Source organism: Mustela nigripes, chromosome 7 (genome assembly GCF_022355385.1).
Source record: "Mustela nigripes isolate SB6536 chromosome 7, MUSNIG.SB6536, whole genome shotgun sequence".
In the NCBI taxonomy this organism is placed as follows: domain Eukaryota; kingdom Metazoa; phylum Chordata; class Mammalia; order Carnivora; family Mustelidae; genus Mustela; species Mustela nigripes.
Window position 1 is genome coordinate 103854643 of NC_081563.1, and position 19905 is coordinate 103874547.

Here is a 19905-nt window from a genome sequence, read left to right on the forward strand (position 1 = left end):
CAGGGAACCTGATATGGGGCTCGATCCCAACACTCTGGGTTCATGACCTGAGCCAAAGGCAGATGCTTAACCAACTGAGCCATCCAGGCACCCCTTGAAATCGATTTCAAAATAATTTTTGTTTGGGGCGCCTGGGTGGCTCAGTGGGTTAAAGCCTCTGCCTTCGGCTTGGGTCATGATCTCAGGGTCCTGGGATCGAGCCCCGCATCGGGCTCTCTGCTCAGTGGGGAGCCTGCTTCCTCCTCTCTCTCTGCCTGCCTCTCTGCCTACTTGTCAACTCTGTCAGTCAAATAAATAAATAAAATCTTTAAACATTTTTTTTTTGTTTGTGGTATAAAATCGGAGTACAATTTTATTTGTGTGTGTGTGAATATCCAGTTTTCCCAACCTCTCTTGAAGACACTGTCCTTTCCCCACTGACTATTCTTAATTTCCTTTTCAGATATAGTTGACTGAGTTATGTGTGGGTTCCATTTCTGTTCCATTGGTCTGTATGTCTGATTTTATGCCAGTACCATACTACTGTGATTACTATAGCTTTGTAATAAGATTTGAAATCAGGAATTGTGATGTCTCCAGCTTTGTTCTTCTTTGGCTATTTGGGGTCTTTTGTGGTTCCATGTATATGTTAAGATTTCTTTTCTCTTTCTTTGAAAAATGCCATTGGAATTCTGACAGGGATTGTATTGATTCAGTAGATGTATTTGGGTAGTATGGACATTGTAACAGTATTCTTCAAATTCATGAACAATTCATGAACAGAATTTTTCCAGTTCCAATTAACTTTCTATTTGTGTTGTCTTCAGTTTCTTTCATCAGTGTCTTATCATTTTCAGCATACAGTTTTTTCATCTCGTTGGTTAATTTTGTAAGCATTAATTTTATGCTATTATAGATGGGATAGTATTCTCTTTTTCTTTTTTTAAAAGATTTTTAATTTGAGAATGAGCATGAACAGGGGGTAGGAACAAAGGGAGAGGGAGAAGCAGATTCCCCACTGAGCAGGGAGCTTGATGTGGGGCTTGATCCCAGGACCTTGAGACCATAGCTTGTGCTGAAGACAGATGCTTAATCGACTGAGCCACCCCTGTGCCCTGGGTAGTAGTCTTTATTTTTCAAGTAGTTTATTGTTGATGTATAAAAACACAAGTATTTTTGTATGTTGATTATTGTATCATGAAACTTTACCGTATTCGTTTATTTATTCAACAGTTCTACAGGTTTCTTTTGGGGAGGGCATTGGTGGATTCTTTAGAATTTTATATATATAAGGTTATATCATCTGCAATCACAGTTTTACTTCTTCCTTCCAATTTAGATGCCTTTTATGAGTTTTTCTTTCTTAATTGCTCTGGTGAGGACTTCTAGTACTCTGTTGAAATGTGTGTACCTTTTGTACTTTTCTGGATTTCAGCAGGAAATCTTTGAATCTTTCATTATGGACTATGATGTTAGCTGTGGTTTGCCTTATATGCCATATATGGCCTTTATTTGTGTTGAGGTACATTCCTTCCATACTCAATTTGTTGAGACTTTTTTTTAAAATCATGAAAGGATTATGAGTTTGTTCAAATGCCTTCATTGCATCTGTTGAGATGATCTTGATTCTTATCTTTCATTCTATTAATGTAGTATATTACATTTATTGATTTCTATATATGGAATTATCCTTGTATGTCAAGATGCAAGGGAAATAAATCCCACTTGACCATGGTGTATAATTCTTTTAAAAGCTAGTATTTTGTAGAGAAATTTTGCCTCTATATGCATTAGAGATATTGGTCTATAGATTTCTTGTGGTATCCTTCTCTGGTTTTGATATCAGGGTAAATCTGACTTGATAAAATGAATTTGGAAGTATTCCCTTTTTAGTTAAAAAAAAAACTAGTTTAAGATGTAGTGATGTTAATTCTTTAAAGTTTGGTAGAATTCCATCTGGTCCTGGATTTTCCTTTGGCCATCTTTGGGACTTCAATATCTCTAGGATATACCCAGCCACCTTGGAGGGCAAAGGGCAGCACAGTGTCTAAGAGACTCTTGAATTAATGACTCTTGAATTAATCATCAGGAAAGGTTTGATCTTTTGAATGACTGTATTATAGTTTCCTGTTGTTGTCATATTCAGAGTGACAGCTGTGAGTAGCTCTTGTCCATCAAAGATACCACCATCACTGATCCTGGGGAAATTTTCACTACTGGAAGTTGGTATTCATAGGTTTGTCCTATCTTGTGGATCATCTGTATTTGGAGAGCTGATGCTGTGTGAGAGACCCTATCCCATCATTGCTGAACTATTAACAGGTCATCTCCTTTCAGAACAAGCTGAAACTGATGCTGTTCTGTTAGTCACCATACAGTACATAATTAGTTTTTGATATAGTGTTCTGTGATTCCTTGTTTACATATTACAGCTAGTGCTTGTTGTTTTCATTTTAGGCTTAATGCTTTAATTGGTTCCTTGAATTTGGATTAAGAGCAATAGGAGATAGGAAATATAGCCAGATGGACTTGTATACTATTAACCTACTCTTTTGAGAAACACATGCACACACAGAGGTTTGTGTCCAATCTCAAGGGGCTCAGTCAGATATGTCAAATATCTTTTGCTCCAGTAATGTTTCAAAATTCAGAAGGTTAAAAAGAAATTATTACTACTCATGGTATTTATTATGACTTGGCTATAGGTAGGCTGGGTGATTTTGCTGATGGTGGCTCCGATCTTTGGGTCTTGGGTAAGGCTAATTTACATAATGGACAGTCAGTAGGCTGCTCCCTGTTGTGGGATGGCCTTGGCTGGGATGATTGGCTCAATAGTACATATTTCATCCTAACATAGACATATTTTTAGGGCACTGCAGAGTGCTATCAGAGGAAGAAAAAATGCTTAAGCCCTTAATCATCTCTGCTCACATCAAGTTTGTCCATTTCTCATTGGCAATTCACATGACCAAGGTCAGTCAGTGTGAGAAGACACTGCCAAATGGTAGGGCTGCAGAGGCAATGCCCAACAGACTCCTTAGGGGAGGTCTAGTTTACTGACTGGCTGTATCATAGAACTTTCTTCTAAGGAAGCTTCAAAACTTTTGAGGTGGAACATAATTTAAATGTACACTGTGTGCCATTCTACCACTCATATAGAATGTAGGCTTTATAACACTACCTTCTCCTTCTCTGCTCTCTGATGGAAAAGAATGCCCTGTTGGGCATGCTCAAGGAACAAAAATACGTCTAGCCATCAAAGAACTGCTCAGCACCGATAACACAGTTTTAGGAAGGTTGAGGTAGGAGGAAATTTCCCATAATCAGGAGTTCAAAAATGGTATAAAACATTGAGCTGAAAAGTAATCTAACTTTCCAGAACTTGGGCCCGGTGATAAAGTAATTCTCAATTTGAGGGATATTGACCCCTTTGAGAAATGTCATACAAATTTGGAACCTCATTTCCTAAAAATTTACACTTTCATAGCATTTTGCATACCATTTCAAGCATTTCATGCTTTCCCTAAATGACTTAATCTCTAATGGGGAAAACAGAAACCTCTCTAAATATTTCAATTTGAGAGAATTTAATGAAAAGAATTGGTTACACAGATTCTGGAAGGGATAGAAATGCAAAATGAAAGAGGGCCTGGGTGAGCTGAACGGAGGAGTAATAGACATGAGAAACTATTAAGGGCCCTGGAGTGGAGCCCAGTGAGCTTTGACATAGGAGTGCATGGTTGGAGACCCTGGGCTCTTGCTTCTGCTGCTATTGGAGACACACACAGAAGTCAGAAAGCAGAAGATAGTTATCTCTTTCTGCCTCTGGACTCTGAATATCTCACCAGGGTCTCCCAGCAGCAGAAAGTGTTCAGATACCACTGTCAAGGAGGCCCAAAAAAGACAGTTTGAAGACTCTAACATGCCTACAATAAAGAGCAGAGCAGAGATGGATGGAAAATGGAGATTGAGAATAGGCAAATGACGATTCCAGTAGCCAAAGCGCAAACAGTAGATTTAAATAAGGATATGTGGATATTTAACAAAACTCAAGGACATGAATAATACCAAAATATGTGTGTGTGTGTGTGTGTGTGTGTGTCTAAATTCCAACAATATGCTTCCTTCTGGCCATTGATAGAATACTAACACTTAATGAATGCCTGGTACATGCCAGACTTGAATACATTACTCTTATATCCACAACTATTGCAGCCTAAACTTCTTATTTATTTTACTGAAAACCCAAATATTAATGTTTTTGGAATGAGACACTGTTGTTTGCATTCCCAAATCAATTATTTACTTAAATTAGGGAAGTTGCTTGACATGTGTCTCAGTTTCCTTACTTGGACAATGCTATCCATCAATGGTATTTTTAATGACCATTTTTTATATAAGACCATTGAGGGGTGCTTGGGTGGTGCGTTGAGCTTCCAGCTCTTGGTTTCAGCTCAGGTTATGATCTCAGAGTCATGAGATGGGGTCCCACGAGGGGCTCAGTGCTTAGACAGAGTCTGCTTGAGTTTCTCTTTCCCTCTTCCTCTAACCCTTCCCCTTGTTTGCTTACTCTCTCTCTAATAAATAAATCTTTAAAAAAAAAAAAAAAGACCAGAGGAACAAACCAGTAGAGTGCCTGGTGCATGTTTGCAGTAATAATTATTGCTTTTACTTTGATATCAGATAAGGAGTTTGGTGAATTTGAAATATTGATTGTGGTAATGATTAGTCTTTTATTCTTCCCAATGTTCATGCCCTTTGTAATGTGACTCTGCAGCTCCTCCCATAAAGAGGAATAATCTGTCTTCCTCCACTCTGAATGTTGCAGAGTGACAGTATGCCCATTCTGAGCCTTGGCCTCAAGCAGTCTGGCATTTTTATACTCAAATTTTTGGAGCACTTTTTAGCCACCATGAGAAGCATCCTACGTAGGAGGTTGAGAGACTACCACGGAGACCACGGAGCTTAGTCAACCTGATTCAACCCAGCGAAGGCCACAGACATGCGGAGACCCCAGCCAAGATCAGAAATCCAGCACGCGGGGTCCCTGGATGGCTCTGTGGGTTAAGCCTTTGCCTTCACTCAGGTCATGATCTCGGGGTCCTGGGATCAAGCCCCACATCAGGCTCTTTGCTCAGCAGGGAGCCTGCTTCCCCCTTCTCTCTATGCCTATCTCTCTGCCTATCTATGATCTCTGTCTGTCAAATAAATAAATAAAATATTAAAAAAAAAAAGAAATCCAACACTCTGTGGACTATCCAGCTGACCACAGTTATATGAACAAGGCTGTCCTAGCACAGCCAGCCTCCAGCCAACTTCTGTATTGCTTCTCTAAATAAATGGTCAGTGATTTAAGTCACTAACTTTTTTTAAAAGATTTTATTTATTTATTTGATAGGCAGAGATCACAAGTAGGCAGAGAGGCAGACAGAGAGAGAGGAAAAAGCAGGCTCCCTGCTGAGCAGGAAGCCCAACATGGGGCTCCATCCCAGGACCCTGGGATCATGACCTGAGCCGAAGGCAGTGGCCTTAACCCACTGAGCCACCCAGGTGCCCCAAGTCACTAACTGTTGATGTGATTGGTTATATGACAATGATAGCTCACTGAATCAATGGGCTATTATTAATACGATATAGTATTAATACTGTATTATTAGTATGAATACTAATAGCTTATACACTGTTTTACACATGGTAGATGACACACCTCTATAATTAACCAAAAGAACTAGCTACAGTATAACTTCTCAAATTTCCTCATCTCCTCTGTATGGTTCTCAGAACCTGTGTCAAACTGAGGCATTTCCTCAGCAAAGTGATAGGTACTTGCTATGTGGGGATGGTTGGCAAGATTTTTAGGGATTCAGGAGCTTTCCAATTGCCTGGCAATGGCTTGGCAGGACCTGGGCATGGCCTAGACCCCCACCAGTAGAGCTGAAATCCCAAGTTCTTGCTCCTCCTGTGGTATCCTCCTCAGGGCTGCTAAAGCTTCTCATCGGCCCCTCAGATTTCCAGAAGCCAGGAGGCTGTCTTCCCTAGACTGTCTATATTAATCCAAATACCTGCTGTTAGCTAGCTGATAGCTTGATTAGGGCTAAATAATCCACTTCTGAAGTGGCTCACTCAGATTGGCATTCCGGGTCTGGCTGGCAGTAGGCCTCAGTTTCTCTCCACATGAACCTTCCTACGGTCTCCCTCGATAGTCTCACAACATGGGAGCTGGGTACTCCCAGAATGAGTGAGAGGGAGCAAGGCCGAAGCCTCGTGGCTCTCTATGCCCTAACCTCATACATACCTCATTTCATTACTTTTTTTTTTCTTTTTTTTGCTAGGAGTGAGTCACTAAGTCCGAGAATCAAAGAGTTTCATTAGGCTTCGCCTTTTGAAAGAAGTGACGATTCATGGACTTAATTGAAAACTATCACATCCTATAAATTCAGATGACTTCATGCATGAATCCCCCGTTTTCTTCTTCCCCACATATAAGTCCACTCCCATGCTTGGACCGTAAGAGCATGGAGTAGCAAGAGTGCATAGTTTCTCTCCCTGTCACATAATGGGAGGATGGAGGATCATACACTTTGTCTTGTTGACCCTTAGGTTTTATGTACACCCAGTATAGACCTGTCGTTTACTCTATAATGATAGGGTGTCCTAGGTATGGCTTATCCAATCTTAGTACTTATAAAAAATACATCAAAACATGACATCAGCTCTCTAGAAGTACTTCTTACTTGTTCTAGTGGGACTTTGCACGTGGCAACAGGAGTGTCACTGATATTATTCGGTGATGTCCCAGCCATGAGGAAGTGGCAGTGACAGGATTTGAACTTTTTTCTCTTGTTTACTTCTCTCATCACCCACATCCTTCTTTCCCTCCCCCATCAATCAGTGCTTGAGCACTGAACTCTGTGCCAGCTTCTGGGAAGGCAGAGCTGTGGCTTAGTCGCTGCTTTTCAGGTATTGACTCAAGTTTTGTCCCTAAAAATTTCCAGGTTCTTTATTGAAAAGGAAGATTCATGGAAGCCATTCCAGACCCATGAATTTATTGAATAAATAAAAATCTCTTAGGTGGCTTTTGGAAACCACATTTAGTCATTTTGAGAACCACTGGTTCTTGTTTGATAAAATTTGGTCATTGTTACCATGAGGATGGCTTTTGACTTGTATTTTTGAATCAGCAGTTCTCAAACTTTGGCAGCCATCAGATTGCTGGCCCCCGTCCCCAGAGTTTTCTGATGGTGTAGATCTGGGGTGGAGCTGATAATTTCTAGTTGCGACAAGTGCTCAGCTATTGATGATATTGCTATTTCGAGGATCACATTTGAGAACCAATCATATAAATACTAATTAATAATATTTTTCAGAAATATATGAAGGTTTCTTCTAATCAAGTTTAATGAAAACTCCCAGAGACACAGTATTTTGGAGAACACGATGCCAGACTCCTTCTTTTGATTTTTGAATGAAAAGTTTGGCGACTTCATTTTGGTTGTTAAGCAAGTTAAAGCAGATGTAGAAAGATGGGGTTTTCTGACTCCCAGTCCAGTATATTTTCCATTGATCACTCTACTTTGGAACATGTATTTTTGTGTTTCTGGGACCAAATTGTCAACGGGTTATAAAGGATAATCATTTCAGCTTAACTCAAAGGTCAGAGAGGATGGCAAAATTAGAGGTTCTCGTGAAACTGAATATAAAGTAAGAGGTCATCTGCCTCACCGTTAAAGAGGATATTGTTTTTGCCTTTTTAGGTGTCTTGGTTAAATCATCAGAGAAACATTTTCTTTTTATGAAGGATATTAAGAAAAGTGCTGAAATGTGAAACTTGTCAACAAAGGCTATAGTTTTGGTTGCAGAAGCTGCATCCAACTGCCAAGAAAAATATTAACATAGAAACAGATAGTCTGAGAGTATGTGAATAGTGACATTTCAGATAAGTATTCAGTACATGACCCCTGAGGCAAAAACAAAAGATAACTTTATAAAATGTTTGGATGCACAGACCCAAGGGCAATATAGTGACTGTGTCCAGCTTGTTGTTGACTAAATAAAAAGAAATTTGATTCATCATAGATGAGCAGTAATTGTCCTCATAACTAATTATTTATATCATAAGGCCATCTGTGATGTTTTCACCATTTCCAAAAAGGAATGCTCTCCGCTTGAAAGGGAGGAGATCTTGCCAGTTTTGAAATGACATCTGGAAAGATTTGGAATTGAAGGGCTTAGCAAGAAAAAGTAGAGCCTCTTACAGATGCCAGAGTTGAAGCAGGTCTCTGAGTCAATGCATCTGTTCTAGACTGCTGAGGTAGGTTGCGTTCCTCAGAAGTGAACCCAAGGCAGCAGTGTGTACCTATTTTAAATAGGTGATACTCCCAGGAGGAAGCCAGGAAAGGAGTAGGGGAAGCAGAACAGATAGAAGGAAGTTGAACAACTGGAAAGTCCCAAGGATGGGAAGATTCACCTAAATCCACAGGGGAACTGGCGTCTCTAAGTTCTGCCTCAAAGTTGTTTTGAATCTGAAGAAGTTGGGCTTTCATTCCCTCCACTACCAGCCATAGACCAAAGGCGGCCCCAGGCACTTGCACCTCTGTGAGAACATGTACCAAGTGCTTCAGTAGCCTGGGAAGTCCTCTGTAGAGGAGATTTTCAGAGTTGGAAATCACATTAAAGCTGGGGGAGGGGCACATGCAGAGCACAGGTGTTCTGAAGAGGACTCATCCTGTCCACTTCAAGACTCAAACTCTCCCTTGGTGTTACGGTTGTTCAGGAAAATACGTTTCTGGAAAAAATATTAGCAAGTCTGTTAACTCACAAGTAAGTTATATTTCAAATCAGCCTTCCTGGCAATAGAACTGATACTTCGATGTCCATCTGATTGATCCCTGCACATTTTTTCCTCCCTCATTTTTGTTTTCAAAGCTCCTTAAACTCTTCTAAATATGTATCAGTGTTCTTCTGTCTTTTGAGCTTTCTGTAATGAAACAGGTCTTCTAAGAAAATGTCCTTAGATGACTGACGCTGGTGGGTACACAGCACATGGATATCTCCTGACAACTTCACCTACTTGTTCTAGAGTCACAGGTCACTTCAGCACATTAAGGAATCAGGATCAGATTGCTGAAGTTCGGTGCAGCTGTACAGCAGCCCCGAGAACATGCCTCCATCCCTGATTATTTAATGTAGAATGCTGGCATCCAGATGTAGTGTCCTGATACCCCATGTAGGCGGGACAGGAAATAATTTCTACATTATAGGACATGGATTTGTCAGTCTATAAAGAGATATTTGAATCATTTGTCTGTGTGGTGTGTCGTCGTAAACTTGCAATTACTTTTCCAACCACGGTGGAAATGGGAAACAGAGAAAGGTATGAGAGCCATCTTCTGGAGAGATCTGTTAACAATTGTACTGGATTGTGCACCTATTTTTTTTTTTAATCCTTTTTTTGTTTTTTTAAAACATTTTACTTATTTATTTGACAGAGAGAGATCACAAGGAGGCAGAGAGGCAGGCAGAGGGAGAGAGGGAAGCAGGCTCCCTGCTGAGTAGGGAACTCCATGTTCATGACCTGACCCAAAGGCAGAGGCTTAACCCACTGAGCTATCCAAGCGCCCCAATTATGCACCTCTTTACTGTATTCCTCCTCCTGCACCTCTGCCAGGACTGAACCCACAATCCCTTTAACCGGGCCTGCTCCTTCATACGTGACGTACTTTCGTGAAAGGAGAACTGTCCATGCAGGCTCAGCCTAAAATTCTTGGAGCCCTTCCCAGTTCCTGTGTCCCACTGATCCATCCATATGTCCTGTTAATTATCTTTGGCCACTTCTCTTCTTCCCGTACCACCATATGCCTTTATGTACTTTCTCACCAGTAACTATGTATTGGCCAAGCCTCCTGTAAGGTCCCCCACCTGTAGTACTAACAACGTCTAGTTAGTACTTATTTTCTCTATGCATAAATTTCATCATGCTGATTCTGATTTAAATGATTGCATGCATTCCACTTTGGAAGGCCGATAATGGCTCCCCAAATATGCCACATCCTGATCTCTGGAACCTGTGATATTACCTTATTGGGAAAAAGGTCTTTGCAACTGTAGCTAAATGAAGGATGAGATGAGGATATTATTCCAGATTATCCAGATGGATCATAATTGCCACCACAAGTGTCTTTATAAGAGAAAGGCAGAGGGAAACACTCATAGGAGATGACATGAAGCAGAGCAGAGAAAGGTGAGGCCGCAGCCATGTTGCCAACAGCTACCAGAAGCTGGACCAGGCGAGGGACAGGTTCTCTCCGAGAGTTTCCAGTGAAACCATGGCACAGGCCACACCTCAATTTCTGACTTCCAGCCTCTGTAATTGTGAGAGAATAAATTATTTTTTTGAGTCACTCAGTTAGTGGTAATTTGTTAGAGCAGCCCCAGGAAACTATTAGACCTATTGTCCTTAAGATAATGATCAAACTATTTTTATGTTATTCAAAGTCTTTTGTGATCTGGGCTCTGCCTTCATTTCCTAACCTAATCTCCAGGCATTTCCCCAAAAGAATTCTGTGCTCTAGCGATTGGGAATGACTGGAAGGTCTTGAATTGTGCCATTTCCTTCCTGCACTTCCTGAAATTACATACGCGCTTGTATTTTTCTAGAACTCCCAAACTCTTCTTGCTGTACAACAATCCATTTAAGTGCACTAAAAAGCCTGTGTGGTAGGTCAGTGAGATGGAAGGGGAATGTGGCTATGCCAATCTGAACTTTTAAAAATGAAATTAATTTTATGGAGTAATTTGTGTAAAAATGATTTGATACATGTGCAACTTATTATCACTCAAACATGAATGAAAAATCATCCTAAATTTGTCTTATATTTATCAGATCTATAATTACAGTGCTAAGTCCTTCCAAGGATGATGGTTGAGGTTTCAGACAGGGGACTTTTTCACCTTTTTAAGGGTTAATCCCAGCACATCCATGGTCATTGTGATAGATGATGTTGGTGTCTAATCCAGACCCTGTCCCATATACTGGACTGTGTAATGGGTCCCCAGCCGCCGGGAGTATTTCATGTTTTCCTTTCCCTAACTTTGAGGTAAAACGGACATCCAACACTGTATAATTTTGAGATGTGCAATTTGTTGATGTAATATACTTCTGTGTTGCAGTGTGATTACCACCACAGTCTTAGCTAAGGCCTCCATCACAACACATAGTTGATCTTCTCTATGGTGAGACTATTTGAGATCCAGTCTTACGGGCTTTCAAGTATATGGTACATGTGTCTATCATCATGGTGCTGTACATTAGCTATCCAACATAGGCGTCTTCTAACTGGAAGTTTGTGCTCTTTGACCCACAGCTTTTCTACTTCTTTCCCTAGTCCCTCTCCCCAAACCCCTGGTAACCACTGTTCTACACTCTCTATTTCTGTGAGTTCGGTTTTTCAAGATTCCACATATAAGTGAGATCATACACTATTTGTATTTCTCTGACTTACTTCACTTAACGTAATGTCCTCAAGGACTATCTGTGTTATCACAGATGGCAGGATTTTGTTCCTTCTAATGGTTTAATATTTTAGTGTGTGTGTATATATATATAAGTATACATATAAACACAAATATGCACATACGCATGTGCACTTTTGCATATACACACACACACACACACCCCACAGCTTTATCCATTCTTTTGCCGATGGCCTCTTAGGTTGTTTCTAGATCTTGGATATTGTGAATAATACTGCTACAAATGTTGGAGTGTAGAGACCCTGTTTTCCTTTCCTTTCCTTTCTAATTAAAAAAATGAGCAAAGGACCTGAGTAGGCATTTTTCCAGAGAAGACCTTCGGGTGTGTGAAAGATGCTCTGCATCACTCATAGTCAGGGAAATGCAAATCAAAACCACAATGAGATATTGCCTCACACCTGTTCGAACGGCTCTTATTAAAAAGACCAGAGAGAATGGTGTTAATGAGGATGTGGAGAACATAGAACTTTTGTGTACAGTTGACAGAAATGTAAATCAGTTCAGTCAGTGTGGAAAATACTATGGTGGTTCCTCAAAATATTAAAAAGAGAGTATTGGTTGTTAAAGGCTCATAACTGTCCTTTCTATGATTGTAGCCTGCATGTAGAGACTGCCTGACAAGGAGATATAACAGCTCAGTGCCTGTGCCTTAGGCGGGACCATTCCTCTGCTGCAGTGCAGCTCAGGGCCACCTCTGATGTCACCCGATGCTTTCCACCTAAGACCCCAGCTTTACTCAGGTCCTTCCTCTGTCCCAACTGCTCCCCTCCCTCTGTTTCTCTGGAGAGTACTGCCTCAAGAAGTTAATTACACTCCAATTCCCACCTCAGACTCTGCCTCTAGGAAATGTGCCCTAAGACAGGCAGAATTCCAAACTTCCTCAGGACTAGTCCTTATAGCCCAAGTCCCAAATCAGCCAAGAATTGAAGGAAAACCTCTGTTATCTAACACTGTCATAGATGCACCAAGGTAATAGATACGAAGGTACCAAAGAGTTTGAATCATGTAAGTAAAAAGTTCTTTCTGCACAGCTTTTTATGGAATGCCATCCGTGAGTCCATGAAGGGGTAAATGAATGTTCTAAAAATGTAAATGGACTGTAATAACCTGCAGTGTTGCTTTCACAGGAGGAAACACAAGTGCTGGTCCTCCTCAGGGAGAGTGCACCATGAAGCAGAGTTTGGAATTTAGCATCTCCCTCCCCTAAGTGACCTATAGCCTCAAGGCTGAATGAGCTCCCTATCCTCTTCCAGGAAGCTCCTTCTAGAAACTGGCCAGACCTCCCCCTCCCCAGTCTGCTTCCCATTAAATGCTATGTTATTTGAATAATTTATTTGTCTCTTATCACATACCTGACTAAGAGATCAAAGTTACTGCTCCTGAAGTAAGAGTGTTTTGAATGTTGCAGACAAAAGCGAAATGACTGATAATAACATGAAAACAACCCCATTGTTAGAAGGCAAAACAGTACTTAGGGGAACTGCTGTGTCAGAATTTGAATGGAGAGTCCATAGTCTCTCTTGGTTCACCTCCCCCTCCAATTTCCCTCAACTATGAGACTACGGACTCTGAAAAACAACCTGAGGGTCTTGAAGGTCTTGAATGGACTCTGAAAAACAACCTGAGGGTCTTGAAGGGGTGGGGGGGATGGGAGGTTGGGGGAACAAGGTGGTGGGTATTGGGGAGGGCTAGTATTGCTTGGAGCACTGGGTGTGGCGCAAAAACAATGAATACTGTTATGCTGAAAAGAAATTAAAAAAAAAAGTATTACTGATTTAAAAAGAAGAAGAAGAAGAAGAATTTGAATGGAGAAAGGAGTAGGTGGGGAGTTCTGAATACTGAGCCTGCCATTTGTAGTTTGTGTAAACTCTGAGTAGGTTAGTTGATGACATCACAGTGCCACTGGGAGGAGTAAATGGCATCATGCTTGTGCATTGTAAAAGCATTACTGAGTGCTGAGAGTTCTTCAGAGGTTTATTATTATTTCTGCTCTCTTTCATGGCCCAGAGGGTTACTCATTTTTCACTCATTATGCTTACATGAATCAAATTCCAGGATAGCAAGCAAATATTATACCCACAATATTTGCTGTTAATATTTGTGTTAAGATTAATTTCTTTCATAGATCTTAGATTTAATATAAATTCATCCCACTCTTCTACACTGAATAATCAATAAAATTTCCATGTTAATAACTTTGTTATTTATCTTAAAATTAAAATTGTATTTATCAACCTCTACAGTCCTTCAAGATCGGCCTCACCACATTCATGACTTCTGGTGTATAACCCCACGTCCCAGACTGAGTGAGGCAGGGTCACGAAGGCCTGGCTGTGTCCACGCAGGGGGCACCACTCTGATGGGCAGTAGTTCAGAGACTCCCACTGGGATGAGGCAGCTTCACTGGGTCTTCCTCACTGTGCAGTGTCCCCTCAGCCCTTCTCAGGTATTGATCACAAACATCTTATGCCCCAGACTCTGTTGTGGCATCCAGTTGCAGAGAATGCCACCTGCAACGGTCACGGAGCGTAAATGTGAAAGAAAGGAAAAACAAACAGAAAATGTAAATGAATTTTTTAAAAAAGGGAATTTATAGCCCGTAGGGAATCAAAAGTAAATATAGGTGAGTTGGTTTCTCCAAAAACATTTCATAACCTTGGGAAGCTACTTTGAACTGTTAGTGTATGCAGTGCTCCAGAAGAGAAAGAGACAGTTGGCCATAGAATCCAATAAAAACAGAGGCACACATGTAAGTTTTTCTTGAGACCTGGACATTTCCCCATGTTATGACAGGCACTAGTTTGTGGAGTCTTCATGAGCTTGGGTACAGTTGGTTAAAATCTCTCCTCTGTAAAATCATCAGGGAGCATTGCGCGCTCTGAAGAGTGAAGTCTAGAGGGAGACAGGCACCTTCCTGGGCTGCATTTGTGGTCCCATCAAAGTGGAGAGATACATAAAGACTACGGAGAAGGCCATTTCCGATGAGCCACTGCCGGTGTCCTCCCCCCGCCAAGATTTTATTTATTTATTTGACAGATCACAAGTAGGTAGAGAGGCAGGCAGGGGGAGGGGCTGGGGGTGCGGAAAACAGGCTCCCTTCCGAGCAGAGAGGCCAATGCGGGCTAAATCCCAGGACCCTGAGATCATGACCTGAGCTGAAGGCAGAGAGGCTTAACCCACTGAGCCACCCAGCCACCCCATGTATGTCCTGTTCTTTAACAGAAGTTCTTCTTAACTGATACGGTTATTGGTCCCAATCTACATCTTACTTGTGACAGTCGCTCCATTCAATGAATTCCTTACCAAAGTACAGACTATAGGAGCTCGAATACTTATCATGTGCTCACAAATATACTAAACTAGAATACTGGAAAATTTAGTGCCTGCCTGCTGTGTGTGTGTGTGTGTGTGTGCGCGCACACACACACACACACACACACACACTCTTACACACACTCCACGCAAATCAGACTGTTTTCCTGCTGATGGCATGTGTGCCTGTTCTTTGGCGGAACAAAAAAAAAAAAAAAAAAAAAATTCAGAAATGTGGCCAGCAGATGGCGAAAGTGGATCACATTTAAACTTAGGTAAACTAGGCTTTCAGTCCTCGTTTTGGAGACCTCCTTCTCTCAATTACTTTTTCTTATTTGTGTTTCCCTTCCCTTTCAGTAAGGTCAGACTTGTATGTAGGGTCAGAATTAAAAGCAATCATGAAGGTAACTGTAAAGAAAAATACCAACTCAAAACTCTGTCTTCAAAAATGTTTGTTTTCATGCCTTTTTGGGGAGGGCAAGCTTTCACAGCAGGGAGAAGTGAATGGGCCTAGTGTTTTGGATGGTTGCCAAAATGCAGGTGTCTCAGTTAAAATGGCTGTTTGTCTCTGGACTGCTCTCAGATACTGCTTCCAGCATGTGTCCTTTGTGTTTTACTCCCACCTAGAGTTATTGGTCAAAACTGGTGGGCTCAACCTTGAGAGGATACATTTAACAGGTCATAAATGTTCTAAATGCTTAATTCCTTTCAAAGTTAAACACAGAGAGTCACAAAGCAGCGTGAATTCCAGGCCCGAGTTCTGCTTGAGGTTATCTCTCCACCATCTTCAACAGTGTGCCTGCCCATGAGGTGCCAGGGGTCACTGTGTGTCTGGACTTGGTAAGAAAAGTCAGTGGAATGTTTCATTTCTTTCTGGACAGAAAGCTTCTTTGTGCACAAAGTATTGTAATGCTGGGATGCAGAGTTATCCTTGGGGCGAAAGGAAGGGCTAAGAGGAACACGAAAAGTAAGCCAAGTATATAGTTTTTTGTGAAGGTCAATGTTAGGATTGAGGAAGTTTACTGACTATGCCAGTGACAGAAAATAAGAGTTGTTGACTATTTCCTCACTTTAAAAAATGATGTTAAAAGGGAAGATCCTTTGCTGTTCTCTATCAATGTTTGAAGTATTCTATTGCCTCAGAATCGTGATACCACAAAACACAGAGGATACTCATATGTCCAAGTAGGCAAGGTCAAGCTGGAAGGCCAGAGACAAGGGGGAAAGGAAGTGTGTGTGTGTGTGTGTGTGTGTGTGTGCGCACGCGCGCACAGGCACGCACATGTGAATGTAAAAAATGTTCCTGTCTTTATGTCACAGATTCTAGGTCTGGCTGTCTTTTAAGTTTTGGCTCCAGTATAAAGCTTGCTGTTATTTCTGTGTCTAAACGTAAGGTATCTTTGTCCCCACAGAAAATCCTTCTAGTTATTTGGCTTGTTATGTTCTTCTAGTAAGCAGTTATTGCAAAACAAAACAACATAGAAACAATTTTTATTTTTATTTATTTTTTATTTCTTAATATTTACTTGAGAGAGGGTACAAGGGCACAAGCAGAGGGAGGGGCAGGAGGAGAAGGAGAAGCAAGAGTCCCCACTGAACCTAACTCTGGGCTCCATCCCAGGACCCCGGGATCTTGACCTGAGCTGAAGTCAGATGCTTCACTGACTGAGCCACTCACGCGCTCCTAGAAACAATTTTTAAAGAAAAAGTTCAGTATTGGATGTCATAATTCATGATGTCTTCATTGAATATCCTGAGCAGATTTTCAACAGTCAACTGTGGAACAGTTCACCTTTAACATCTGTTTATTTGTGGAATTGTAGAGACTAGCTATGGCTGCATAAGGGAGAAGAAGGAAAAAAAGCAAGTGGATGAAAGAGTTTCAAAGAAACTCCTTTAACAATGACATCCAAGTATCTTTTAAAAACCTCAATCTAAAAATATTGTCCAGAGCATTGGCTGAGTTAAGCCAGTTTTTTTAAAAAACAACAACAAAAAAATACATATACACATAGTAGTCCCCTCTTGTCTAGGAGAGATACATTCCAAGACCCCTGTTCATTGCCAGAAACTGTGGATGGTACCAAACCCTACATGTGTTTTTTCCTATGTATACACACTTGTGATAAAGTTTAATTTATAAATTAACACAGTAAGACGTTAACAGTAACTAGTAATAAAATAGACCAACTACAACAACATACTGTAATAAAAGGTACGTGACTGTGGTCTTTGTCTCTTTCTCAAAATACTGAGCTGAACTCACCCTTCCGGTCCTTGTGATGATGTGAGATGATAAAATGATAAAATGCCTACATGATGAGATAAAATGGCGTGAGTGACATAGGCACCATGCTGTAGGGTTAGGCTCCTGTTACCACCTGACAATACATCAGGAGGAGGAGTTTCTGTTTCCAGACCACAATCCACCTCAGGGAACTGTGACGATGGAAGGTGAAACCACGGATAAGGGGGCAGGGGGTCCAGCACAGGCACTTGAACACAGTACTTCTTCTTCTTTTTTTTTTTTTTTTAAAGATTTTATTTATTTATTTGACAGAGAGATCACAAGTAGACAGAGAGGCAGGCAGAGAGAGAGAGGGAAGCAGGCTCCCTGCTGAGCAGAGAGCCCGATGCGGGACTTGATCCCAGGACCCCGAGATCATGACCACAGCTGAAGGCAGCGGCTTAACCCACTGAGCCACCCAGGCGCCCAACACAGTACTTCTTATGTTAGTGTGAAACCATCTGAAGGTTAAAAGTCGGGGAAATTATTTAGCAAATGAAGTCACGTTTGTTCATGTCTATTGTCAGGATAAGTAATTAACATGAACACTTATATTCTTAACATCATTTTAAAATATAAGAATACAAACAGCACATGCAAACTGTATGAATGCAGAAACACCTTAAATTTAACAATAATTTCATGGACACTAAGACTGGAAGAAAATTCACCAGTATATTTTTAGTAGAAAGACTACAGAGTGGTGATATGGTACCCCCGCCCTGAATTTCTCTGTAGTTTTACTCCAAATTTTAATGACTCTGTGCCTTCTATTACAAAGACACATACCAAGGGCGCCTGGGTGGCTAAGTCAGTTAAACACCTGCCTTCAGCTCAGGTCATGATTTCAGGGTCCTGGGATGGAGCCCTGCATCTGATTATCCATCAAGAGGTGAATCTACTTCTCCCTCTTCCTCTGATCTCTCTGGCTTTCACTCTTTCTCAAATAAAAAAAGAACTTAAAAAACAAAAACCAAAAAAACAGTTACGGGCATGCACATATGCAGTTTAAGTTTTGAGTATTTGTTTCTAGCCTCAGTTTATTTGCAAAATGAAAGTATTCGGGTATCCCATGGGTCTGTATCCTAATAACCCTCTGAGTATTAAAAAGGAAAAAATAAATATTAAAAATGACGAGTAAGAGTTGTATGAATTTTGGAGTGGGCTTCATTATGACAAGTTTATTAGCTTATTTTTCCCTTATCATAAGGCTTTCCTGTCCCACAAGATGCCACAGTGTCTAACTTGGATCCTTAGTTCCTTTTGGTTAAAAAGTATTTGCCTCGGGGCGCCTGGGTGGCTCAGTGGGTTAAAGCCTCTGCCTTTGGCTCAGGTCATGATCCCAGGGTCCTGGGATCGAGTCCCTCATTGCGCTCTCTGCTCCACGGGGAGCCCGCTTCCTCCTCTCTCTCTGCCTGCCTCTCTGCCTACTTGCGATCTCTGTCTGTCAAATAAATAAATAAAATCTTAAAAAAAATTTTTGTCTCTAGAATCTTTTTGAAGGTCGAAGTCTAGCCTGGTGGAGTGCCAACTCTGTGTTTTTTGAATCCTAAAGAGCGTGAGAATTCTCAGACCAAAGGTAGAAGTGGGCAGGAAGGTCTAGGGTTTGGGAAAGGGAGGCTCCCAAACTGTGATCCGGGAGGTTTCCCCCTATAGTTCTGACCCAGGCAGTTTCCAGATAACACTGTTTGATCACCACCCACTCAGTCCAGCCCCCAAACTAAAACACAAATAAGCCCGAGTCCACACTGCATAGGCCCCTAGGGTAGAGGTGGGAGGGTGGGCAGGACTTCCTAATGAGATGCAGGCACTCTGGCCCCAAGAAACGCTGAGCCTAATGCCTTTCCTTCCCAAGCCCTCCTCCTCCTCTCCTCTGCTCTGCAGAGAAGCCACCCCCAGGCCATTGTTCCTGACAGCTTGGTCTGGGATTGCTGGTGGAGAGACCCATTCAAAGGACAGGCAGCAGTTAAGATAGAAGAAAAAGGCTTTGTTAAGGGCAGCTGGGCTCTGTACTTGGGGCTGTAAGGAAGCTTTATCTGGGCCTCGGAGCCCACTCTTTGCCTCTAGGACTGGTGTAGACAACCAGGAATTAACAATAGTCCTCCAAATGGAGAGTCTCTGATTTTTAGTATATTTCCCAGAGTCCTTCCCTCTGCTTCTAAAACCTTCTGTGTGTACTTTCCCTGCCTTATTAGCAGTCTGTGAGAAGGTAAGGGACAGGGCACCGCAAGCTCGTTCAAGAGGACCTTCTATGCAAACCCAAGAAAAAGATACCTATTTGCAACTCTGCAGTGGGGACACCCCCCTCCCTGCCCCCTGGCCCCAAGTCTGTCATTCTTTGGGGTTCCCTGGGCTTTTGTGGGAATCTCTACAACCTTTTTTTTTTTTTTTTTTTTGGGTGAATGGGGTAGGGCAGGAGGTTGGAGAGGAGAAAAGAAAGCACAGTTGTGGCTTCACATGTGGACAACATGTTTAGGACCCAGTCATCTTGTTTATGGGTTTGTGAAGTACTTGCTGTACTTCCTAAAATTCCAGTCTGTTTTCACAGTTCCAGGCGATATATTCATGGTATTATTTGGGCTGCAGAACAGCCACTGAATGAACAACTCTATCATACTGTGTTACCATAATCATTTAGAAGAATGAAATTCAGCATTAATACATGGTGATGTATAATAAAGCAAATGTCCAATCAGTGAACCAAAAACCTTGTGAAATGACAGGCTTCCCCTCCCCCCTTTTTTCTAACATACATTTGGTTTTATAGGATCACAGTGGATAATACAAACAAAATT